At 38.0% G+C, this 27,040-nt stretch overlaps 1 long non-coding RNA gene across 2 annotated transcripts in view; it reads right to left on the bottom strand.

Moving 5' to 3' along the window:
- LOC136386919 (uncharacterized) overlaps nt 1-27,040 on the bottom strand; it is a 150,646-nt gene that overhangs the window by 101,149 nt on the left and 22,457 nt on the right. For both annotated transcript variants that reach the window (XR_010748052.1, XR_010748053.1), the window contains exon 2: nt 2,735-2,808. This is a non-coding gene — a long non-coding RNA (uncharacterized lncRNA). The remainder of the gene's footprint in view (nt 1-2,734; nt 2,809-27,040) is intronic.

The raw sequence follows: 27,040 nt of genomic DNA, 5'->3' as shown, positions 1-27,040 counted from the left end.
TTCCCAGTTTTAACTTTGGTACCCATAACTATGTATTTTTCTTATTAGGGTCACAGTGCCATATGGAGGACTCTGAATTAATGCACATACTACATCCCGAGGATGGCCCATCCTTGAGGAGTATTACATCCAAACTAACACTACCACTATACCTTTAGAAGGTCATTCCAACACTCTATGGAGCCACTACTTCTTGAAGGTGCAAAAAGTAATATGATCAGCAGATTCCAAGGTCATATCCTCACACCCATACCTCCATCACTGTGAGTTGGGTCCCCTGTCTGATTCTGTGCTGTGTAGGATTACATGCCTATGGATCAGGTATTCTGTAAGCACCTGGCAAGTAGTGCTGGCTGAGTGTCTGTAAGCAAGGAAGCAAACCCAAATGCATAACAGGCATCTAGCCTAGAGTTAAAAAACCTCTGGCCATTCAGGAGGTAAGAGCCCCACTATGGTTGACTTGTTATCAAGTAGCTATTTGGTATCCTAGACTAAATGCAGTATCAGAGGCTCAGCATTGCTCTTAGTTTTCTGAATTGGACATTCAGAGGCAACAGTAGATAGATAAGCCTTAGTAAATGGGAGTCCCTGTTCTGGGGCCACCTATGCCTCCATCTCTGCAACCATGGCCTCTCTGTTTATGTTTCCAGGGTGTTCATATCTTTATCCTGTCTGTTCCCGGTGACTGAGCATAAAGACTGGACAATGCCGAATGGCCAAGTCATTCTGTCTACGTTGCTGAGTAGTGCCTCTTCCATGGTGTGTGCTTCCTGGTAGGCGTTAGCATCAGATAAAAAAACTTTACTCCCTTTGAAGGCCCATTTCCCTTAGCCTTCGTATTCCTTCCCCTACTGTCTGCCATTTCCATGTCACTCAGGATGGCACTAGCTAGGTTTCTAAGATCCACCCAAGCAGCAAGTTTGTTCCATTGCCTGGGATTCATGCCAGAATGTTAAATCCTATGCTCCAAACAGAGCACCCCATGTCAATAAGTTTTTTTTACAGTCTTAAGCATTGTCAAAATTCAGTAACAAGTGTTTCTCCCCTGGGCTCCTACCAGTACATGTTAAGAAATTCTTGTCACACCTAAGGTGCCTTATTTCTTTTCTCTCTTATCAGACCCAGCACAGCCCCAGTAGGGTTGTACTGGGATTTAACCTTAGTTACCTGCTTGACACCCTGGAGACGGGCTGGGTACATTCTTGAGGGGGACTCTTGTTGCCATGAAGGAGAGGCTTTTTGCAGCATCTTCCAACAATGAGAAGTGATAGTCCTTGGTGGAGAAAGGAGCAACCTCTGCAAGTTCCGAGCATTGCAATGACCTGTAGAGCCCAAATCTCCAGGGACGTTCTCCCTAATGTCTCCATTCCACGGAGCAGGATCCCAGAGCCGGCTCTGGCTGAGCATTTAAACACCCCTGAGCCTCTGTGACTTTCCAAATTCTTGTATGTACTCCTTGGCTGAGTATGTTCCTCCACTGTAGAAGATAATGGCTGCCAAAAAGCCCCTCTGCCACTCAGTCATTGGCTAGGAGTAACCAGGCAACAGGAAAGGCAACAGAAGGCGATCCTATTGCGGGCTTTCTCAGAGGGATTAAAACCATGCATGTCTGTGGCCCTCACACTTGGTATGTTTGGACATACTGAGAGATGACAGGAGATCTGCAGTCCTGTTGTGGAGTTGGGGAATAAATTAATGGTGAATGGATAGAAAACTAAATATGACAAAGACAATTAGTAGGGAAAATGGAAAGCTGCACTAGAAAGAAATGTGTTATGATTCACTATGGTTCAGCAGTGAATGGTATTTGAATAATCATAATAAGAACAGAATTCAAGCCTTAGTGAGGTTGGACAGGTCGGCTCAGCTGGTTAGACTGTCATCCTGATACACTAAGGTTGCGAGTTAGATCTCCAGCCAGGGCACATACAAGAATCAACCAATGGATGCATAAATAAGTGAAACAATAAATTGATATTTCTATCTCTGTCACTGTTCTCCCTTCCTCTCTCTTTAAAATCAATAAATAAAAATTAAAAAAAAATTTTAAAGAAAAAGAATGGAATTTAACCAAAAAAGGTGAACCACAATGATTCAATCAAAAACCACATCAGAAGGATGGGAGAGTATAAATACAGAAATGTGGAATGGAAGAGATCAAAATTCATATCTTTTAAGTAAGAAGTCACTAGACAATATTGGGGAATGAGGAATTAAGAAATAACAGTACAAGCAGTTACTTTAAAATATTAAAGTAAATAAGAAAAGCAATAACTAAAATGATTGGAAGTGGGATCTCTAGAGAGTAGGAAATCTGTATTGAAAAGAGGTTTAGCAAAGGACTGCTATTTCTCTTTTTTGTTTCTCTTCTGTTTTTCTTTTAAAGCCAATGATATTATTTCACTTTCTTTTTTAACTCTCAATGTGTAACTTTGATTAAAATATTTTTAAAAATTAAAAGAAAAATAGAGACTTCCAATACTTCATTGTAAATTCTAATATGCATTTCTCAGATATCCTGCTATTGAAAAGTACAATAATCCTTATGTTGTATGCATAGCTCATTCATTAAAGGGAAAAGTTTTTATTCTAATGTGGTATTTTACTAGTTGTGTTTTAGAATGCTTAATATGAAATATCATCTACCATGTCACTGAGATTTTTAAAAATGTTTTGAAATCAGGCAGTGGGGAGTTTTATGGGGGTTTTTAGCTCATTTTCTGATAATACTCACTTGGCTTAAGATCCATATGTGTCAGCTGTTATCAGTCACCTGTGTGCATCACTGGGTTCCCTCTGTGGTATCATCTGAAGCCAAAGGAAACACAGAGGAAATCATCACAGCAGCTCCTCACATTTTAATCAGTTAAAAAAAAAACCCCAGCTCCCTCACTGGTATTTCCACACAGCAAGTCTATTACAGATAATTTTAAAAATACAAAACAAAAAATATGTGTATGGATTTGGATTGCTGTTAATTCAGTCTCAAAAAGAGAATTTGTATGAAGTTCATAATTCTAAAAAAGCCTCTGGTTCCAAAATTTGCATTGACCTTTTCCATGATAGTGTCACTTACACTTTTGCTCATAGCCCTTTCTATCATCTTTCCCTCTTTCTTTCACACCTGATTCAGGGAAAACTTCTTCATCTACAGGCAAAATTGAAATCCTTCTACCCCCACCAAAAAAAGGGGGGGTTGTAAAAATCCATTTTGAACTTAAAATGGTAAGCAATATTCATGATTATATGCACCGTGTATAAATTGCTTTGTAACATGAGGAGCTGGAATTATTCCATTCATCTTCTGTATCAAATTATTTCTGGATCTGAGCCCTCTCACCCTCCTAGGGAGGAAAGCGGTTGGTAAGCATCTATCATTGGTATATTTCCCCAATCCTTTCAAGGGACTGGACAAAGACCCCAGGGCTGACAGGTAAGAGGGAATGGGGAAGACCCAGGTTTTCATCCCATTGTGGCTAAAATTTTACTGTTCTTTCTTGGAACACAGTGTTCTCCCATGGTACACCTGCCCTTCCCTGTCATCAGGGACAGCTGATGGAGCAGCCTACAGAAATGACAAAGATGTTTCTTCCTGAGACCCTCAGTGGGCATCACCTCAGTCATAGCAACTCTGATGGCTGCCTACAAGGCTGCAACGTCTAAGCTTTTGCCTTCACAAAAGCCTTCCTGACAATCTTCCATGGGACCAGTCAGCTCCTATTTGTTGTTTTGGGGGTTTTGGGTTGTTTTTTTTTTTTGGATAAGTCTGCTCCACTAGGGCAAGAAAGGGGTGGGGTATGGAGGAAATTGCTCCATTAAATTATTAATACCTTGTCCTGCCACAGTTGTTAAAATGTTTTCAGTTTCTTGTCCAATTTTCCTTAAGGTAATAAAGAATGTGTGTAGAAATACTTATTTTCATGCTTGAAATAATTACAGCAATCCCTTGCCAACCGTGCTTGTGAAACGTTCTGGGTCTGTCAAAATGGTTAGCAATACTTTCTCATAGAAAATAAAAGGTTGGACAGAAAAGAAAAAGGTTAAATGGCTAAATACATATAATATTTAAAAGCAGAGTAAAATAAAGGCTTGTCCAAAACAAATCATATTTGTCATTAAAAACATGTTTTGGTAGAAAATCTTCCACGAGCACCTTTTTCAATTGTTCTAGAACCACTGCTACCCATGATCCGTTGAGCACATGTACTCATAGCCAGTTAAAAAGATTGAGAACCATCACCTACTTGCTTGAATTTTAAGGTCTTTGCGTTTGTATTCTTCCTATGTATAAACCCAAAGGTCCTGCTCTACACAGGCATATATATATATATGTCAACTGAAAGAAGAAATAGTGTGTGTGTGTGTGTGTGTGTATCTTCACAACCTTTGAGGTTTTATTTATTTATTTATTTATTTTTTTTTATTTTTTTTTTTTCTGAAGCTGGAAACGGGGAGAGACAGTCAGACTACCCGCATGCGCCGACCGGGATCCACCCGGCACGCCCACCAGGGGCGACGCTCTGCCCCTCCGGGCGTCGCTCTGCCACGACCAGAGCCATTCTAGCGCCTGGGGCAGAGGCCAAGGAGCCATCCCCAGCGCCCGGGCCATCTTTGCTCCAATGGAGCCTTGGCTGCAGGAGGGGAAGAGAGAGACAGAGAGGAAGGAGCGGGTGGGGGGTGGAGAAGCAAATGGGCACTTCTCCTATGTGCCCTGGCCGGGAATCGAACCCAGGTCCCCCGCACGCCAGGCGGACGCTCTACCGCTGAGCCAACCGGCCAGGGCACAACTTTTGAGGTTTTAGAACTGTCAAGTTTCTTTATTTTTTTCTAAATAAAATTATGCCTCACTAAACCCCTACTCACCAAGGATAGCAATAATTCTGTATTAGATGTTATTGGTGCTCATCCATTCCCTTTCACAAAATGCTTGTGCTTTTTTATAAGTTATCAAAATGATGAAGTATTATTTTCCCAGAGTAGTCTTTCCTACATTTGTTGAAAGGATAAAATTGAAAAGAACTTTGCTCTCTGCATATCCCCATAGACCCACATGTCTGAAAGAGAAAAGAGAATTCTGAGAATTTAGTATTAATATTCTTCATAAGGTTTATTGAAGGCCCTGTTAAAATACTCCTTTTTGGCTGCAAACCCCAGAGATTATGATTCAATGGGTCAGGGGCAGAGCCCAGAAATTTGTATTTTGTGTATTTATAAACTTTAATAAGTGATTTTGATATCCAGACTTGGAACATGTGTAAAAGACTGAGCTAAACCTTATATATGTAAAAGATGTCCTTTGATAGAGGATTGGATAAAGAAGATGTGTATATATATATATATATAATGAAATACTACTCAGCCATAAAAAATGATGACATATTGCCGTTTATGACAATATGGATGGACCTTGAGAACATTATATACTGAGTGAAATAAGTAAATCAGAAAAAGTTAAGAATTATATGATTTCACACATAGGTGAGATATAAAACTGAGATTCATGAACAGATAAAAGTGAAGTGGGGTTAAGAGAGAGAAATATACAGTGACAAAAAATGATTTGAATTTGGGTGATGGATACACAACATAATCAATAGTTCAAATGCTAGAGAAAGTTTACCTGAAATCTATGTACCGTTATTGATTATTGTCACCCATTTAATTTTAATTTTCTAAATAAAATTTTAAAAAAGAAAAAAAGATCTCAGATACTAAAAATTTGTTATAAAAATTTAAGTCACTGTAAGCATACCCTAGAATTCCAAACTATGACTGGCAAGATTATTAATATAATTTTATGAAATATAATTCTATATATATGGCCTTCTGCTTTTGTAATTATGATAAAATATACTAACAAAATTTATCATTCTAACAATTTTTTTTGTATTTTTTAATTTTTTAATAATTTTATTTTTTTAATGGGGCGACATCAATAAATCAGGATATATATATTCAAAGATAACAAGTCCAGGTTATCTTGTCGTTCAATTATGTTGCATATTCATCACCCAAAGTCAGATTGTCCTCTGTCACCTTCTATCTAGTTTTCTTTGTGCCCCTCCCCCTCCCCCTTTCCCTCTTCCACCTCCCCCGTAACCACCACACTCTTAACAATGTCTCTTAGTTTCACTTTTATGTCCCAAATTCAAGAAGCAAACAGAACTCCGAGTTTTCTTACCCCTAACAAACCTACTCCAAGGCACATCATAATGAAATTGGCACAAACCAACTGCAAAGAAAAAATTCTCAAGGCAGCCAGGGAAAAGAAGAATACAACATATAAAGGAAGGCCCATTAGATTATCATCCGATTTCTCAACAGAAACTCTACAAGCTAGAAGAGAGTGGACCCCAATATTTAAAGTCCTGAAAGAGAGGAACTTTGAGCCACAAATACTATACCCATCAAAGCTAACCTTCAAATACGAAGGAGAAATAAAAACATTCACAGATACAGAAAAGATGAGGGAATTTATCACCAGAAAACCCCCACTCCAGCCCTGGCCGGTTGGCTCAGCGGTAGAGCGTTGGCCTAGCGTGCGGAGGACCCGGGTTCGATTCCTGGCCAGGGCACACAGGAGAAGCGCCCATTTGCTTCTCCACCCCTCCGCCGTGCTTTCCTCTCTGTCTCTCTCTTCCCCTCCTGCAGCCAAGGCTCCATTGGAGCAAAGATGGCCCGGGCACTGGGGATGGCTCTGTGGCCTCTGCCTCAGGCGCTAGAGTGGCTCTGGTCGCAACATGGCGATGCCCAGGATGGGCAGAGCATCACCCCCTGGTGGGCAGAGCGTCGCCCCTGGTGGGCGTGCCGGGTGGATCCCGGTCGGGCGCATGCGGGAGTCTGTCTGACTGTCTCTCCCTGTTTCCAGCTTCAGAAAAATGAAAAAAAAAAAAGAAAACCCCCACTCCAGGAATTACTAAAGGGGGTTCTCCAATCAGATACAAAGAACAAAAAAAAAACAACAAAGCCACAAGTAAAAGCTCCAAGAAGAACACAATAAAACCAAATTTAAACTGTGACAACAACAAAAAGAAAGGGGGGAAAGAGGATGGAGATTAACAGTAGCAAAGGACGATGGAGTACAAAAGTACTCACAAAATAGTGCACTACAATGAACAGGATAGGAACCCTTTTCATTACTTAATGGTAACCACCATCGAAAAAACACCACAGAAGCACATGATTTAAAAAAGATAGCAACAGAAGAAAGAAGTATGGAATACAACCAAATAAAAACAAAAGATAGAAAAATGAAAGAGAAGGATCAAACAAGACACAAAACTAATAGAAAGCAATCTATAAAATGGCAATAGGGAACTCACAAGTGTCAATAATTACACTAAATGTAAACGGATTAAACTCACCAATAAAAAGGCAGAGTAGCAGAATGGATTAAAAAAGAAAATCCACTGTATGCTGCCTACAGGAAACTCATCTAAGTAACAAGGATAAAAACAAATTCAAAGTGAAAGGCTGGAAAACAATACTCCAAGCAAATAACATCCAAAAAAAAAGCAGGTGTAGCAATACTCATATCTGATAATGCTGACTACAAGACAGAAAAGTACTCAGAGACAAAAATGGCCATTTCATAATGATTAAGGGGACACTGAATCAAGAAGGCATAACAATTCTTAATATATATGCACCAAACCAAGGAGCACCAAAATATATAAGACAGCTACTTATTGACCTTAAAACAAAAACTGACAAAAATACAATCATACTTGGAGACCTTAATACACTGCTGACGGCTCTAGATCGGTCATCCAAACAGAGAATCAACAAAGACATAGTGGCCTTAAACAAAACACTAGAGCACCTGGATATGATAGACATCTACAGGACATTTCATCCAAAAGTGACTGAGTATACATTTTTCTCCAGTGTACATGGATCATTCTCAAGAATTGATCATATGTTGGGCCACAAAAACAACATCAGCAAATTCAGAAAAATAGAACTTGTACCAAGCATATTTTCTGATCATAAAATAAAGCCTTGAAACTAGAATTCAGCTGCAAAAAAGAGAACAATTTTTAATAACACAATTCAGGGGCATTAAGTACATTCACATTGTTGTGTGGCCACCCCCACCATCCATTTCCAGAACTTTTCATCTTCCCCAACTGAAACTCTTTACCCACTAAACACTCTCCATTCTCCCCCTCCCACCAGGCCCTGGCAACCACCCTTCTACCTTCTGTCTCTATGAATTTGACTACTCTATGTTCATATAAATGGATTTATATAGTATTTGTCCTTTGTCATTGGCTTATTTCCCTCAACATTATATTCTCAAGGGTCATTCATGTTGTAGCCTGTATCAGAATTTCCTTGCTTTTTAAGGCAGAATAATATTTCACTGTATGCCTATACCACATTTTGTTTAACCATTAATCTACTGATGGACACTTGGGTGGCTTCCACCCTTTGACTATTGTGATAATACAGCTATGAATAGGAATACACACATACCTGCTCAGATTCCTGCTTCTAATTCATTTGGATATAAAACCAAAAGTGAAAGCACTATAATTTTTGTAATATTCTTAATAAGATAAAGAAATTCCTGCATGTATTTTATATGTAAATTCCTGAGATGTACATTTAATGCTGATTTTCTAAAATGACAAAGGTAAGACTGACCTCACATTTGTGACTTTTCTGTACTGCCTCCTTCCTACCTGGTCTCTATATCCAGGTTTGTTTGTTTTTTCCATCTTCAGCATGCTTTCCCAGGCCAAGTCCGCCATTCCTGTTACTTCAGTTATTTTCTCTTGCTCATCATTTCCGAATTCACTATCAAGCCCTGGACTATTTCCTCCAATGCCTGCTGCCTGAGGAGCCGTTCCTTTGTGAATGAACAAGCCATGTCCCAGGAGCATGTTCTATTAGCCACTCCCTCTCTCTCCTGGATCCTCCATCCCCCTGGTTCTTCTCAGCTCTTTCCCCAGAGGCTGTAACTGCTGAAACCCAGAAACTCCTACTGTCTTTGAAAACAAAAACGCTGAAGCCCATGTTTCCTTTGATGGTTCACCAACCTATTTCAAATGCTGAACATAGATTCCTGTGTGTACACACACACACACACACACACACACCCCTAATTAATGAGTGGGATGGTATGTTCACCTTACATTATGCCTTAATTAAAACAGTCCTAGTTTGCAACTGAGACAGAAAATAAGAGGTCTTTCAGCTAAAGATTAAAAATAGGTTGTATTTTCTCTCTCACCCCTATATTACTTAGATAACAAGTGTACTTCCAAACAAATACTTTCCTTGTCAGTAGACACACACATGTATATAGCACACACACACACACCTTTCAAAGTAGCAGACTTTCATTCATGCCTAAAACACAAGTCCCTGGCCAGGCCCCTTTGTCCTGCATGCTGCCAATTTTAGAAGCAGTTGAATCATTTGCTCAAACTGACAAGTAGTCTGAGGGTGTTTGAAGTCTCAAGCCTCCCAAGTACCAAAATGTATAAAACATGCTTCAAAAAAATCTACTGGTGTCTCTAAAGTCAGACTTTCAATTCAAAAGTTACCTCCTCACCAGACAGGGCTCATAACTCGTTTGCTAGACTTCCCATGGCTGCAGAGCTTTGACAGAGGGCCCAGGTTAAGCTTCAAATGAGAACCTATCTTCAGCTACTGCATACACAACAGTGTTTGGTGATGCAAAAATAAATCCCTCACTAAAGTGGCAGGTGGTAGCGATTGTCCTTTACTTCCAACAAAATCATAATCAGAGAATAGACGAATAAGCCAAACTTTAAAACCCAAATGTACAAAGTAGGAGAAAACCCCTGGGTTTTCTACCCAGAAACCCTTTCACACTCCGCTCTACACCCTACTGAAAGAACTATGTCTCACTCTCTCTTACTGCTAAACGTCACGCACAAAGCCTTCAATCTCTTGTTCCATTTCAACCACAACTGGATTTCTAGAACAGAACTGAAGCTATTCTGCCAAGACCATTTACCTAAAACAAAACAAGAAAACTATTATTAAATCTATTGAATTCATTCCTTTAATAATTTCTATTCTGGCAGTGGTTCGGTAAAACTAGCAATTTATACATTACTAATTGCACTCTAAAAGTATGTAATTATTTTCTAAAGCTATTTCGTTATATATGCCAAGAACCTTCAAAAAGTTACATACTTTAACTTAGTAATTATACTTCTTAATAATATAATCCAAAATGGGTAAAAAATGAATATGTATATATACATAAATAAGTATATATTTACAGCAGTGATATTTTTTAATAAAAAATAAAAACCTATCTAACCTGACCAAGCAGTAGTGCAGTGTATAGAGTGTTGGCCTGGAATGCTGAAGACCTGGGTTGGAAACCCTGAGGTCACCAACTTGAACACTGGATCGTAGACATGACCTCGTGGTCCTGGCTTGAGCCCAAAGATCACTGGCTTGAAGCCCAAAGTTGCTAGCTTGATCCCAAGGTTGCTGGCTTGAGCAAGATCACTGGCTCAGCTGGAGCCTCCAATCAAGGCATGTATGAGAAAACAATCAATGAACAACTAAGGAGCTGCAACTATGAGTTGATGCTTCTCATCTCTCTCCCTTCCTGTATGTCTGTTTTTGTCTCTCTGTCTGTCACTCACTAAAAAAATAAATTAATTAATTAAGAGACTGACTATTCAACAAATGAGCAACGTTTAAGCAAATTACAATACAAATACTTGAACTATTATTATGTCTATTACTATAAATAAGGTTGGAAAAACATAATAAATGCAAAAGTACACTTGGTAGAGAATTAAATACAGATAAATACAACTATAACTACATAAACACCTGCATAAGACAAAAATGTGAGGGTAGATAGCAAAATTTGCACAATAGTGTGTTAAGGTAGTGGTGCTGTGCTTTTGCCTATAGTTGAGTAGTTTGCAACATTTTTTGCATTATTGTTATAATAAAAACCATCTGACATTTTTTAAATGGTTAGCATTATGTGGGCATATAAAATCATTATTAAAACAGCTTTACAATGATTATAAATATTTTATACATAGTCTCTAATATGTAGTAATTTTAGTTGGTTTTTTATTTTTTATTTTTTTTTGTATTTTTTTTCTGAAGCTGGAAATGGGGAGAGACAGTCAGACAGACTCCCGCATGCGCCGGACTGGGATCCACCTGGCACGCCCACCAGGGGCGATGCTCTGCCCACCAGGGGGCGATGCTCTGCCCCTCCGGGGGGTCGCTCTGCCACGACCAGAGCCACTCTAGTGCCTGGGGCAGAGGCCAAGGAGCCATCCCCAGCGCCCGGGCCATCTTTGCTCCAATGGAGCCTTGGCTACGGGAGGGGAAGAGAGAGACAGAGAGGAAGGAGGGGGTGGGGGTGGAGAAGCAAATGGGCGCTTCTCCTATGTGCCCTGGCTGGGAATCGAACCCAGGTCCCCGCATGCCAGGCCGATGCTCTACTGCTGAGCCAACCGGCCAGGGCCTGTAGTTGCTTTTTAATGCATATAAATTATTTTTCTAATTTGGAATTCATCTAAAATGATTCCAAAACAATCTAAAAACCTAATGCCTTTACTCTATTTAGTCTGCTATTTGATAATCTACTGCCCAAATAGATGTCTTGAATGTGTGCAAATAGAATGGTTTTTCCAGCTCATTCAACCATATATCTTGAATGAAGCTTGAAGTTCATATTATTTTATCTCAGATACTAATGAAATGGTTTTTACTGTGTGATTTCCAACAAGATCAAATGAAATATTCACAAATTATATAACTGTGATGCATTTATCACTGTGTATGTCTGAGACTACATACCAAATAGCAGTGAAAAATAGGAAAAAATAAAAGGAGTCCAGACCAGAGGTGAGAGATTTTGTTCCCCAGATTATATTCTGGAAAAAGAAATGTGAAAGATGCAAATTGGCTGAGAAGTAGTTTCATTTTATTTAATATTAATAAAAAGTTAGTACCATATCAGAACAAATATGTGTAATGTCTCATTCCTGTTTGCAGATAAGGTTGAAAGTTACATCCTCATCATAGTACTACAATTAACAGAAGTTGGGTGGGGTGGCAAATTAGGGCGAAGGAGAAAGAGTTGCAAAAGCAGGGAACTCCTTTTTGTCACCCACTCCTGCCCTATCTCCTGCCTGAGCTGAAGAAGGAGAAAGTTCTTTACAGACTCTTCTGTGAGTCTCAGAGTTCCCCTGTCACTTTCTCTATTTTGTAAATTAGTTGTCTCTTCCAGAACATAAAAACAGAAGAAAATGTTTGTATTCAAAGCACATTACAGGTGGAGTTTCTGCAGATTCCCAAGTGTTTCCTCTTTGCCAGTGAAAAACTTAGTGGAAACTGACTTGACATTTCCAGGCCTCTTGATGGCCCATCTGCCATTTGAACAACCATTGTATGACAAGACCATAGTCAAACTTTGAACACGTCCTTTCTTTCCTTCATGTCCTGTAACAGCAATCAGTGTGAATTATTGTAGAATTTCAATCTGCTTTTCTTAGTGTTTTAAGATACTTAGTCTCATGGCTTTACCTGAATTTTTTGCTGTTGGTAGTTTCCAGCATTTTTCCAAGAACCAGTTTAAATTTGTTGTCAAATGACTTCCATTTTATCAGTCAAAATTGATCAATACATAGAGCTGGGAGGGGCTTAGCAGATATCTAGTAAAAAGCCTTATCATTTTGTAGATACCAAATCTGAAATCCAATGAAATCAAGCAACTGGCTTAATTGCTATAACTGTAACAGTCCTGTAGCCTTAACCCACGTCTGCCTTGCAATCTAGTATTCCTTCATCTGTGCCACCCTGCACCCTGGTTTCAGTCCTCATTGGTCTCTGTTTTAACTAAGGAGAGTCTGACAGTCAAAATTATCTTCAGCTTAACCAATCTGATCACATGAAATTATTAAATTTCTGTGTAGCAAACAAAGAATTCCATAGACAAATCAAAAGGCCAAAATAATTAGAGAAATAATTGGTAACAAGAAAAAATGTTTATATCCCTAATAAGGTGAAGAAAAAGACCAACAGCTCAGCAGAAAAACGGGTCAAAGTTTTAAACTGAGCAACCTGTCATTATATTGGGAATTCCCATTTCTGCCCGCCTGTGATAAATCTCCCACTTCCTGGATCCTCTTTATCAGTTTGTTTTCTATTTTCAAGAACACACCCGCCAAGAGGTTTCTGAGAAAGGATCAAAAGAGGTAAATATTTTGAAACTGTGGAGGTCTGAAAATAACAGTATTCTATCATAAATTTGATTAATGTATAGGTCTCTATGCTTGAAAAAAATATCCATAAATTGAAATAAATATGGTTCACTTTATTCTTAATTAGCCATGATTACTTATTAATGGAATGTACTTGACATTTGGTGCCACACACTTCTCCAAGCCTTGGAATCAGAGTGGACACCGTCACCCTAGTTTCCTCTCTTGAATTGTTTTTCAGAATACTTGCTTTTAACTGCATCAGGCCAGCTTTGTAAACTACCTCAGCCTAGTAGGTCACAAGTTATCCAAGAGCTACCATTATTATCACTACATATCTCTCAAGATTAAAAAAATTCCCATGATACTCTATGAGTTTACCTCAGGGCACTTCAGTGTACAGTTTGGAAACTTCAGGAATAACCAATAGAGAAAAAATTAAGTGAGATCCCTTTATTATATTTTTATATATTATATATATTTTATTATAATATGTAATATATATAAAATATATAATATATAAAAATGTAATATATATAAAATATAAGTGCATTTTTATGTGTTATACACTAAGTATACATGTACACATATATTGTATATGTGTATACATGTATACATACACAAATATGTACCATTTTTTCTTTGTGTATATATACAATATACATACCAATATATAAATATATATGCCATATAAATGCCATAAAAATTAAATGCTTTAAAATTATAAACTGATATAAAAATGATGACAATTATCTCTAAGTGGTGAAATTATGAGTGATTCTTACCTCTTCCTTTATGCTTCCTTGGTTGTTTTATACTTCCTTTGAGGTTCTATTTTATAACCAGTGAAAACAGTTAAGCTTCATTCTGAACAAAATAAATTAAAAACTAAATACAGAAACCCACAACCCAGTATCTTCTTTTAATGATCAAAGCAGACTTAAAACTCACTCAACAAAATAATTTTCCTGCTGAGAATGAATTTGAACCATTGGAACTAATCACATTAGGCACAGATTGGGGTAAAAGTAGTGCCACTCTACAGTTCAACTAATTTCTGCGAAGAACTTCCCCCATTCCTAGCTCAGTCATAAGTTTTTATTAAAAAATAAGAAACATTTATGGAATTGAAATGGTAACCCTCTAATAAAAAGATAAGAAAGACATATGATAAATTATATATATACACACACACACTCACACACAAATCCATAACACACACTTTAAATATACTGCCATAAAGCTGATAAAAACTTTGAACAGTCCTCCTGGAAATCAGAGAATTTAATGAAACTATAGTATTCATAAATACTGAAAGAAGAAATGAGAAGCATGGAAGGGAAAAATAAGAACATCACACAAACAAAAAAGTACATTTGGAAGAAACAGAAAACAGAATAGATAAAACAAAATCAAGGTCATGAAAGGGCAAGTTTGAGAACATGAAACCAAATCAAAATAGTTTTAAAGGACTAGAGAGAAAAATAAAAGTTATAGCAGAGAAAATCAAATGTACATTTATTTGGTGTCTTTGAAAAAGAAAACAATAAGAGATTTTTATAGTCATTGCATTATCCAGACACAAAGAAATCATCAACCTCAGGAATTTAAAACATGAATGAATTTAGGAAATGTAGTCCAATGAACAGTTCTTAAAGAAATAAACTTTATCCAGTCAAGAAAAGAAAGGAAAAGTTGTGGAAAAGTGATGACAGTGAGCGGTGAATCTATCTGAACGCAGAACTTAGATTGAACTACTATGGCAGTGGTGGTCACAGGTCAGCCTGTGAACTTGAGTGATCATGCTGATGTACAAGGTGACTCATCCATGTGGGAAAGTTGTTGTGAGAGAGGGTGAGTGGTCAGGGGTAAGAAGTGATAAATGTCGTTTAAAAGAACGATTCACATAGAGTCTAAATAATACTCTGCATGTACTATTTTCCAGTATAAAAAGACCAACTAGAAATCTCAGAATACACATCCTTTAAAGAAAATAAATGAAAAGGTAACAAAAGAAAAAGAATTAGATGGAATTGCATAGTTAGACAAGGTACACTGAAAAATTAAGTTTGAAACACAGTGACACTGTACAGTTAGAAGTAAAAGAATCAACAAGGACTTATCTGGCAAATATAAATCAAAAGAAGCCAGGGTCATGATATATTTATAAACCTTACACTCATGAATATTTATATACCTAATAATAGCAAAATGTTTTTACAAAAAAACAAGAAATACAAATAAATATGGGAGACTAATTTAGCTTCTTCAATGATAAAATAAGTGGAAAAAAAATAATGAACCAACTGGTTTAACCAATAAGATAGACATGGTAATTTAAATCAAATTCGATGTACTTTTTTAAGTGCACATAAAAAAATTTTGAAATTGACTATATACTAGGCCCCTGGTTGGCAAACTGCGGCTCGCGAGCCACATGCGGCTCTTTGGCCCCTTGAGTGTGGCCCTTCCACAAAATATCACATGTGGGCGCTACCTTGATAAGGAATGTACCTACTTATATAGTTTAAGTTTAAAAAATTTGGCTCTCAAAAGAAATTTCAATCATTATACTGTTGATATTTGGATCTGTTGACTAATGAGTTTGCCAACCACTGTTAACTAGGCCATTATCTAAAAGTAATATAGATGATGTTTTCTATTACAACAAACAAAGAAATTAATCACAAAACCAGAAAAATTAAATACCCTGGTACATGTAAACATTAAATGTTTTTAATACAATGTTTTATCAAAGAAAAAGCTCTAATTTGATATCACCAAGCATCTAAGAAATAGCAATGGTTCAAATACCACATATCAGTGACAATAAGATATAGCTAGAGCAGAGATAAATAAATGTACTTAAATGCTTATATACCTAAATTATTAGGAATTAAATTCACAAAGTATTAAAATATAAAAGGTGGGAATAAACAAACAAAAGAACAATGAATAAGAATGAAAACAAACAAAATGATATCGAAGAAAAAATTAATAAAGAAACAGAAGAGGTCAGTCTTCTGACCTCTTCTAAGGTCAGAAAAAATGAAACTTTGGAATAAAAAAATAAAATTTATTAACTATTTGTTAAGTTAATAAAAATTTACAAAAGCCCTGGCCGGTTGGCTCAGTGGTAGAGCGTCGGCCTGGTGTGCAAGGGGTCCCGGGGTTCGATTCCCGGCCAGGGCACACAGGAGAAGTGCCCATCTGCTTCTCCACCCCTCCCCCTATCCTTCCTCTCTGTCTCTCTCTTCCCCTCCCTCAGCGAGTCTCCATTGGAGCAAAGATGGCCCGGGCGCTGGGGATGGCTCCTTGGCCTCTGCCCCAGGCGCTAGAGTGGCTCTGGTCGCGACAGAGCGATGCCCCAGAGGGGCAGAGCATCGCCCCCTGGTGGGCAGAGCATAGCCCCTGGTGGGCAGAGCGTCGCCCCTGGTGGATGTGCCGGGTGGATCCTGGTCGGGCGCATGCGGGAGTCTGTCTGGCTGCCTCTCCCGTTTCCAGCTTCGGAAAAATAGAAAAACAAACAAACAAACAAAAAACAACAACAACAAAAACTGACAAAAGACACAGATACATAAACAACAAATAAAATGCCTTGCTTTGATGCTTCTACCCCAGTTATATCCCAGGGTCTTGATTTTCTTTTCAGCCATCTTTTGGCTTTTTCTGTCCATTTTCAATTTTACCTGAGACTATAGAAAAGAAATACCATTACCAGGAATTTAAATAGGAGATGGGCCTCCGGAAAAATGGACAGGCAGATGGTAATGGTTTTTTAGTGCCAGGTCGTGGAGGCTTGGAATGTTGTCTGCTGTTGCCCCAGCATCTAGTGCATTGCCTGCTGCTTAGGAAAGGCTCAATAAATGTTTCTCTTCTGAAAGGCACCTCCTTGCCCCGTCCCCATCTCCTCATGTCAGTGCCTTTTTCCTTGTTCAGTGGCTTCTCTTTGTCAGGTACCTACCTAGAGGATCTCTCTGCTCACCTTATCGACACGCTTGTCCCATATCTAGTCACTGGGCGTAACTGTTATAATTGGGTCCACATTACTGTATGACTGTGCTGTGCATACAGAGCTGCTAATGGTTCCATGTGCGGCTCCTGAAACTTCTGATGTTGACAGTATGGCAGGTGAAGACAGTCTGGCAGGTGCCACAGTTGGCACCTCTAAGAGTGACATTTCTTTGAGTTTTTTTCATGAATGATTACGAGTTCATTGAAGTGCTGAGCTGTACGCCCTAATAAACTCTTGTGTGTGCATGCACATGCGTTTATATATATCTGCATTGTACATTACTTGCCATTAAGCAAAAATGACATTCTGGGAAGATGTTTGCTTATTTATCATGTGGCTTTACACACCACAGATGATCGCTAATGTCCCTCAGATTGGGAAGCTGCTTTTAAGAGTGTTACCACATTGAGGTAAAGTATTTGTCTTATAGAAAGGTCCTCTGGGGATGCAGTATCTTCACCAGATAGTTTACTGTACAATAGTAGCTGGCTAGTTAGATGGAGGGGTTTTTAATTATTTACTTATTTATTTTGGTTTATTTGTTTTTTTAACACGGGTAGTAGACTTTTACTTACTTTCTCTACATTTTGTAATTTGTCATAGTATGGGTCCCACTTTCCCAGAAAATGCACACCCGCAAGCTCTTTTACAGCCAGGATAAAGGCTTATGAACTAGGGTGGACCAGTCATTTTCACAGAGTAAGACTTGTACATAGAGGTGAGTATCGTGCAATAGTCATCGTGTACGTTTGAATTGATAATACTGGCAGGAGTGTTTGCTTTGTAAGGCATGACAATGGCAGAGCTTATGGGATTCAGTCTTGAGTGATGTTAGTGCTGAGTGGTGGCAATACTTTTTTTTTTTTGCATCTGCCTTCTTATTCTCTGACCATCTGGGATTTGTGGGTAAATGTCTTATATTAGTTTTGGAATATTTTCGGCCATTATCTCTTCAAATATTTTTGTTCCATTCTCTCTCTTATTTCTGTAATTCCAGATACCAGCATATTAGAACCTTTGATCTTATCCCATGGCTCTGAATGTTCTGTTCTGTTTGGTTTTCACTCTGTGTTTTGGTCGAGGTAATTTCTGTTGACCTATCTTCTTTTGGCTGAGTTGAGTCCACTGAAGATCCTATTGAACACACTCTTTTCTCTTAACCATGTTTTTCATATGTAGTATTTTTATTTTATTTTTTCTTATAGTTTCCATCTCTCTGCTGAATTACCCTTCTGATTTCACATACTGTTCTCTTTTTGGATTAGAGCCCTAGACCTGTTACAGTATTTAAAATTTCATGCTAGATATTTCCAACATCTGATTCTCTGTAATATAGATGATGTTTTCTATTACAACAAAGAAAGAAATTAATCACAAAACCAGAAAAATTAAATACCCTGGTACATGTAAACATTAAATGTTTTTAAATACAATGTTTCATCAAAGAAAAAGCTCTAATTTGATATCACCAAGCATCTAAGAAATAGCAATGGTTCAAATACCACATATCAGTGACAGTAAGATATAGGTAGAGCAGAGATAAATAAATGTACTTAAATGCTTATATACCTAAATTATTAGGAATTAAATTCACAAAGTATTAAAATATAAAGGGTGGGAATAAACAAATAAAAGAACAATGGCCCTGGTCGGTTGGCTCAGCAGTAGAGCATCGGCCTAGCGTGTGGAGGACCCGGTTCGATTCCCAGCCAGGGCACACAGGAGAAGCGCCCATTTGCTTCTCCACCCCTCCGCCGCGCTTTCCTCCTTGTCTCTCTCTTCCTCTCCCGCAGCCAAGGCTCCATTGGAGCAAAGATGGCCCAGGCACTGGGGATGGCTCTGTGGCCTCTGCCTCAGGCGCTAGAGTGGCTCTGGTCGCAACATGGCGACGCCCAGGATGGGCAGAGCATCGCCCCCTGGTGGGCAGAGCGTCGCCCCATGGTGGGCGTGCTGGGTGGATCCCGGTCAGGCGCATGCGGGAGCCTGTCTCTCCCTGTTTCCAGCTTCAGAAAAATGAAAAAAAAATAAAATAAAAAAAAATAAAAGAACAATGAATAAGAATGAAAACAAAAAAAAATAATATCGAAGAAAAAATTAATAAAGAAACAGAAGAGGTCAGTCTTCTGACCTCTTCTAAGGTCAGAAAAAATAAAACTTTGGAATAAAAAAATAAAATTTATTAACTATTTGTTAAGTTAATAAAAACTGACAAAAGCCCTGGCCAGTTGGCTCAGTGGTAGAGCGTTGGCCTGGCGTGCAGGGGGTCCTGGGTTCGATTCCCGGCCAGGGCACACAGGAGAAGTGCCCATCTGCTTCTCCACCCCTCCCCCTCTCCTTCCTCTCTGTCACTCTCTTCCCCTCTCTCAGCAAGTCTCCATTGGAGCAAAGATGGCCCGGGCGCTGGGGATGGCTCCTTGGCCTCTGCCCCAGGCGCTAGAGTGGCTCTAGTCGCGACAGAGCAACGCCCCAGAGTGGCAGAGCATCGCCCCCTGGTGGGCAGAGCATAGCCCCTGGTGGGCAGAGCGTCGCCCCCTGGTGGGCGTGCTGGGTGGATCCTGGTCTGGCACATGTGGGAGTCTGTCTGGCTGTCTCTCCCCCTTTCCAGCTTTGGAAAAATAGAAAAAACAGAAACAAAAAACAAACAAAAAAAAACTGACAAAAGACACAGATACATAAACAACAAATAAAATGGGTGCTAGGGGTTAGCATAGGATCTTCACATAAAACTACTCAGTTAACATTTGCTGAATGACTAAAGGAATTAACTAATTAAACTACCTCAGATTTAAACAATGGCTTAATTAGCATATTTCATTTAATTCTAAGATGCACATTTTGACATCTTTGAATTTGGAACTTATCTTGCTATTACTGATATCTCACAACAGCTGCGATGAATGCGGTTGTTATTTCTGGTGGCACAGCTAAATGACTCTAACCCGGTGTTTCCCAACGTGGGGCCCACGCCCCACAGGGGGGCAATTTGAAAATGAACTCCACACGACTTTAACTCTTTCATCCTGGGCCATTTAAATGCAATGCTAGATATTGGCGCCAAATTTAACAAAAAATGCAATTCTTAAATAATTGCGGTAAATAATTATTAAGTATAATTTTGTTTGACGAGACCAAAATATCAACTGGGTGATTGGCGTCATCAAGTAAACTTCGTCCTGGGTTCACCGCGGAGCGTGCCATCTGCCGCGGGGAACCCCGGACGTTTTAAAAACTCGCTAAACAACGCAGTTATTCTCACCTAATTGGCCCATCGCAACTTCTGTAGTGTTTCACATCATTCAGTTGGTGTTAATTTGAAATAAGTGCCAGTCAAAACTGTTGTAAAAGCTCGTTGATTTAATAAATATACATATATATAGTATAGATATAATTGGTAAGTATTTGATTTTATTTTTATCAATATTAAGCTCTTTATTAAGTACTTCTTGCATCGGGGCTAGAAAGCACTAATATTTTATAAATACTATTGAGGCTATAATAGTGCATGCATGACAATTTTAATTTTAGAAGCATAAGTTTCCAGAAAATTTTGTCAAGTGGAAAAAATATAGATACCTTTTGATTTGTGGTGGTAGTGTAGTAAGTGTGTTATATACATTTAAATAAATATGAATTTTTAGTATACGTTTACTCTATGTCACATTGAATATATTTTAACACATATTTTAATATTAGTTTTTAATTGATCTTATTTTTATTATAGCCCATAGTAAAATGAGTGGTGCAAGCAAGAAAAAAACTTGTCAATATTCGGGGGAATATTTAAAATTTGGGTTCATGCCCGCTGTTCACGATGAGCGGATTCCTTTTTGTCTTTTATGCCAGCAATGTTTGACCAACGAATCAATGAAACGAGGTCATCTTGAGGTGCATTTGAAGGCGAAACATAGTGCTCATATTAATTCAGATTTGAGTTACTTTAAAATTTTAAAGAAAATTTTTGAAAAAAGAACAACATTAAAGTCTCTATTTACTGCTCATACTTCAACTAATAATCGTGTTCTTGAGGCTAGTTATCAAATTTCTTTATTCATCGCTAAAACTGGAGAAAATCACACTATAGGAGAGAATTTAATAAAACTGTGAATATCAGCATTTATTAAAACGGTTCTTGAAAAAGATGACAAAGATGTAAAAGCTATGCCACTCAGTAACAATTCTGTTAGCAGAAGAATAGACGAAATGAGTGAGGATATTGAAAAACAATCTATTGAAAAGCTGAAAACAAGAAAATTCTCCTTGCAAATGGATGAATCAACTTTGAGAGACAGTGAGGCAGTATTGATAACTTACGTAAGATATATTGATAAAGGACATTTTGCTGAAGAAATGTTGTTCTGTAAAAGATTAGAAAGCACCACTACCTCCAAAGATATATATAAGCTAAAAAAACTACTTAGATGTCAATGATATACCATTGAAAAATATAACATCTTGTGCTGCAGATGGTGCTCCCAATATGATGGGCAAGAAAAATGGCTGCTTAAAATTGATGAAAGATGCGAATCTAGAAATGATTCTTGTGCATTGTGTTATTCATAGGGAAAACTTGGTAGCTAAAAACATCTCGCCTGTTCTGAAGGAAGTATTACATACAGTAATAAAGTGTGTTAATGCTATTAAAGCTAGTGCCAAATGTCAGTGTCTTTTCAAGCTATTTTGTGAAGAACAAAATGAAGACCATGTGAGACTTTTACTTCATACTGAAGTAAGATGGCTATCTAAAGGAAACTGTTTGAAAAGATTTATGGAACTGTTTGATACTCTGGGTGATTTTTTAAGCGACAAACCTGAAATGAAGTATCTGTTAACAATAGATGGTAAAGCATTTGTGAGTTATTTAGCCGATATCTTTGAAAAACTAAATATATTAAATAAGCAACTTCAAGGAACAAATAAAACTCTTGTCGATGCAAAAGCAAAGATATTTGGTTTCATTACCAATATTGAGTTATGTCAGAAACATATTAACAACAAAAAGTTTAAACAGTTTCATTGGCTCCAAAAATGTGAAGTAACTGATACCGCTTTACTTGTTATTGTCAATCATTTGAATATTCTATCGGCTGGTTTAAAAGAAAGATTTTCTGATTTAAAACAAATTGATTTCCCAACATGGATGATGCAGCCAATGTTAGTGGATTTGTCTGATATATCAAATATGCAGTATCAAGAAGAACTTGCAGAATTGCAAAATGATGAGTCAGTTAAAGCTTTATTTAATATCAAAGGAGCGATGGCATGGCTTTGTGAGGAAACAGAAATCAAATACCCAAATTCAACCAAATGTGCAAGAAAACTATTGCTAGTGTTTCCATCTTTATTTTTAGCTGAATGTGGATTTAGTGCTGTAAATGATTTACTGGTAAAAAAAAAAGAAATCGGCTGGATATAACACAACGTGGAGACTTGAGACTAAAGCTAACCAAATTGGAACCTAATATAAAATCTCTGTGCAGCAAGCATCAAACGCAAGGATCACACTAAATTAAAATAATAAATTAATATAGAAAAATCTGTATTAAAATTATTTGGAATTTAAATTTGTTTTTCATTATATGTTTTGAAATTTTACTTACTGTGTTTTGTTAACAATTTCATAGTGATTTCTTCCTAGAACCTATCATTTATGTTTATTAAGTGAACAAATCAATTTTTTAATGTTAAAAATTATGTATGTTACAATGGGGGGGGACATAAAAATTTTAGAAAGGTTAAGGTGGGGCATGGCACAAAAAAGGTTGGGAGACACTGCTCTAACCCCTCCATATTTCCCGCAACAACTACAATTTCAGAACCAGTTCAGTAGAAATGTAAGTTCTACTCATTGACTGAGCAGCTTCTAGTAAGACAAACATATGCCATCATCAAAACATACAGAATAGGTACAAGGTACAACCTAGTAAAACTCCCAGAGACAGTAGTAGAGTTCTGTTTTAGGAAATGTTCTGTCATCTCTCAGTATTGTATGGAAAAACTCCACATCAATGACTTTGCTTCAAAAAGTAAATCAGAAAAAGTCAGACATTGGATGTGAAGTTTCATGAAATGCCTCCAGAGCCTGAATCCTTTCCCTTGTCTCCAGTTTCTTTGGTTCCCTTTGTAAGTATGGGGCCAGTGGCACAATGGATAATGCTTCTGACTATGAATCAGAAGATTTTGGTTCCCTTTGTAAAGTGTCTGATGTAGTAATGGCATCATGCCTCCCAGGACAAGAACCAGAACTGGCTTTTTATTTCTTCGCCTCCAATTCTGACAGTCAGCCCTGGCCCAGGCACACAGTGTCCTCTGACTGGACCCAGAAACTGAATGCCAGATCTCACATTTACAAGGCTCACCAGTCCCTTTGTCTCCTTGGCTGAGCTCCACTCAGTTGGTGAAATAGCCTAATACAACTTTGATGTCTATATCTCAAACTGTTTTCCAGAATTATGACTGGGAATGACAGTATCCTTGAGTACCAGTCCTAGCCAGACCTCCTCCATGATCTGGACTCCTCAACATTACACAAGACTAAATTCACTAGAAGACACGATTCTTGGCTCCAGCAAAACAAAACACTAGGAAGGTGTTCACATTTGGCATGAGACTCAAACATCCGGGGGTTGAGAAAAAGGCCCAGAAAAAAATTATTAAAACTGTTTGGGTTTTTAAGGCTTGTACATATGTTGATACTTAGTGATCGTACTTTTGAGCATTTCAAAGAGTTATCAAATATTATTAGTTTAATATACATTTTTATTCACTGCAAGAAGTTAAAACTCAAGTAGTGGGCTCAAGAACTGTAATTTTGCTGATAAACATTCAAACAAACAAATGAATAAAACTGACACTGAGAGCAGTGTAATTAGCATTTAGTGACAAACTTCATTCTTAACAATAAGCTAAGATTTATTGACAGAAGTTCATTGAAGGACAAACAAGTATATATTAATAAATTAATGGTAACTATTATTTTATTAATATAAGAACCATTCAAACCAGTATCAATATATCTATTTACTTTTTTCTATGTGGTGATTACTAATATTATTCCTATATTTTTAGTGGAAAAAAAATTCGATACAACATTTTTGCATGGCATTTAGAAATTACTACTGTTTAAAATGGTCATACCCTTTGCTGTTGGCTCAATAATTCTACTTCTAGAAATATATTCAGCAAGAAACACATGTAGCAGTGCACAAAGATGAATATTTAATAACATTCACTGTAGCATTTCTTGTAAAACTATAAATATGGATATAACCTAAATGGCCCTCAATAGAAACTGGTTAAACAAATATGGCACACTCATTCAGTGAAATACTAGGCAATCAATACAAAGAATTAGTAGCTCTTTATGTACTGATATAAAAAGATGTCCAAAAGGTGTTCAAAGTAAAAAGAAAGAGAGGCCTAATTGGAAAACAGTATATAGAGTATGATTTCTATTTTTATTAAAAATACATATTCCTGTATAGATATTTAAATAAAGTGTCTATTACTGCTAAAATAGATTCTTTCTGTGGAGCAATATAAAAATTCTGCTTTCTGTGTTTTGCAATGTTGTGGATTATTTTTTACATTTTTATTATCATTACAATAAGAAAAAAATAAAGACTCATAAATATTTTAAGACTCTGTCCCATTTGCCTTTACTGTGTTTTCTTATAACAGCTTCCTGAGGAAGAAGAAACCTGTGCAATTCTGCTAGTACGAACACATTCCAGAAAATGTCACTCCTCTATTCAAACCTGCTGTTAAGCGTTACCTTCCAAAGTTTTCTGTTGAGGCCCAACCCTCAGTACCACAGAATGTGACCTTATTTGGAAATAGGATCATTGCAGATGTAATCAGTTAAGTTAAATGAAGTTATTAGGGTGGGCTATAACCCAATATGAATGGTATCTTTCTAGAAAAGGGGAAGTTTGGAGACACACACACACACACACACACACACACACACACGGAATGGATTCAAACTTCATAACCCACGAAGACCTCTCACACCTGGCCCAGGGATGCCCTTTCCCCTGGCATTCATTGGCTTATACAATTTAGCCAGATGGAAATATCCCATGTTTTCTCACTTTGTTTGCACATTATCTCCACTCAGTACAAAAAAACATTCTAGTACGTAAAATTAGCAAGACTAATTGTAAAACATAATCCTGGTCTTGTTTTTGTTATTTAAATAACCATAATATTGATTTCATGGAATTGTATCCTTAAAAAATAGTTGTTAACAACACACTTTGTTAAGGTAGTTTCTCTTTAAAATCTCGAATATAAAAGAATTATTCCACTCTTCAGGTACTTCCCTCTTGTTTCCTCCATTTTCAAGAAATGTCCACATGTCTCTTCTCAACCTGTAGAACCCGTCGTGCCCATTCCCCTAAGTTGCTCAAATCTTACTACCTCTCCTGATTAACTTAATATCAAAGCCTTGGTCTTATTATTGACATTTTCGGACAGATAATTATTTGCTGGTGTGTTTGTGCATGTATGTGTGTGTTTGTACGTGTGCGTAGCTGCTCCTCTACATTCTAAGACATTTAGCAACACATCTGGGCTCTTCCCACTAGGTTCCAGTAGCAGACTTTCCCCTGGCCCCACCCCACTAGTTATGGCAGCCAAAATGTTTCTCGAAATTTCCAAATACCCCTAGTGTGCAAAATAGCCCCCGGTTGAGAACCACTGACCTGTCTAGCACTCACACCTTCCCTTAGGCCATAGCAACATCAAGGACCTTGTGCTATGTTGCCAGTGAAAAGTTTTTATAATAGTTCACTGTCTCTATTTTCCCACTTCTTGCTTTTTTGCACGTGAAGGATGAGAAAAACAGTATCGGGGCAACAGAGATTTTAGAAATAGAATAATCATATGGTGCTTTGTTTGCTGAAGAAGAATTATTCAGCACAGTTGTTCTGTTAATGTTTCCACAAAGCTTGCTAAGCATTAGAGAAGGGAAACAATTGGAAAAAATAAGTGTGTTCTTGTTCTCTTATTTCATTGGTTATATGTTAAAGAAAATGAAAATCTCTCTCAAGAGCTCCCTAATGAAACCCTGCGATTCACCATCTCTCAAGAATAGACTTCATAAGCCAGTGAAGAAAAAGCAGTTCTTCCCAATGAACAACAATACATCGCAATGCAGCAAAATCCAGCAACACGAAAAACAGACAACCTGTTCTAATACTTGCCTACCGTTGGCTGTTGGTGTGCAGCTAAAATGTAGCTGTCGCACTTGAAATGACTGAGGAGTGAAGTCAGCTCCTGTTTTTCCACACTAATGGAGACAAATATATCTGACCTAGAGGTCATCAATCTCCATCCATAAACTCAAGTGTGTGGGAAATTTGTTTTTATGACTCAACCTAATTTCTATGTCAAACCCTGATGCTGCAGCAGGGATAAGAGGTTGTGAAAAATCTATTCAGTAAAGTTGAGATTCTCCCCTTGCTCAGCACTTTCTGGGAATTTTGCCACTCCCCTGGGTATCTGCTAAGGAAGGGCTCTGGGCTCATCTGTGATGTGAAGGGAGGAAGGGAGGGCACAAATGGGGACCCTGGGAGTGCTGTGGGCCTCCCCTCCCAGCACCCTCACACCTCACACCGGTGCCCTTGTCAACCCGCCGACCCCTCCCATTCAAGCCCAGCCTCCACTTGGTGGAGGCCCGAGAAGGCGCCAGAAGCTTCTGGCCCAACCAGCAGGGATTTCTGGTGGCATTGGGTGAGTCCCAGGGAATCCAAAGGAGAGGCTCTAGCGAGGCCTCCAGGGGTTCAGAGGTCCGATATGG

This window comes from Saccopteryx leptura, unplaced genomic scaffold (assembly GCF_036850995.1).
Source record: "Saccopteryx leptura isolate mSacLep1 unplaced genomic scaffold, mSacLep1_pri_phased_curated manual_scaffold_21, whole genome shotgun sequence".
Classification (NCBI taxonomy): domain Eukaryota; kingdom Metazoa; phylum Chordata; class Mammalia; order Chiroptera; family Emballonuridae; genus Saccopteryx; species Saccopteryx leptura.
The sequence above is the reverse complement of the archived record's forward strand: the minus strand, read 5'-3'. Positions and strand labels throughout refer to the sequence as shown.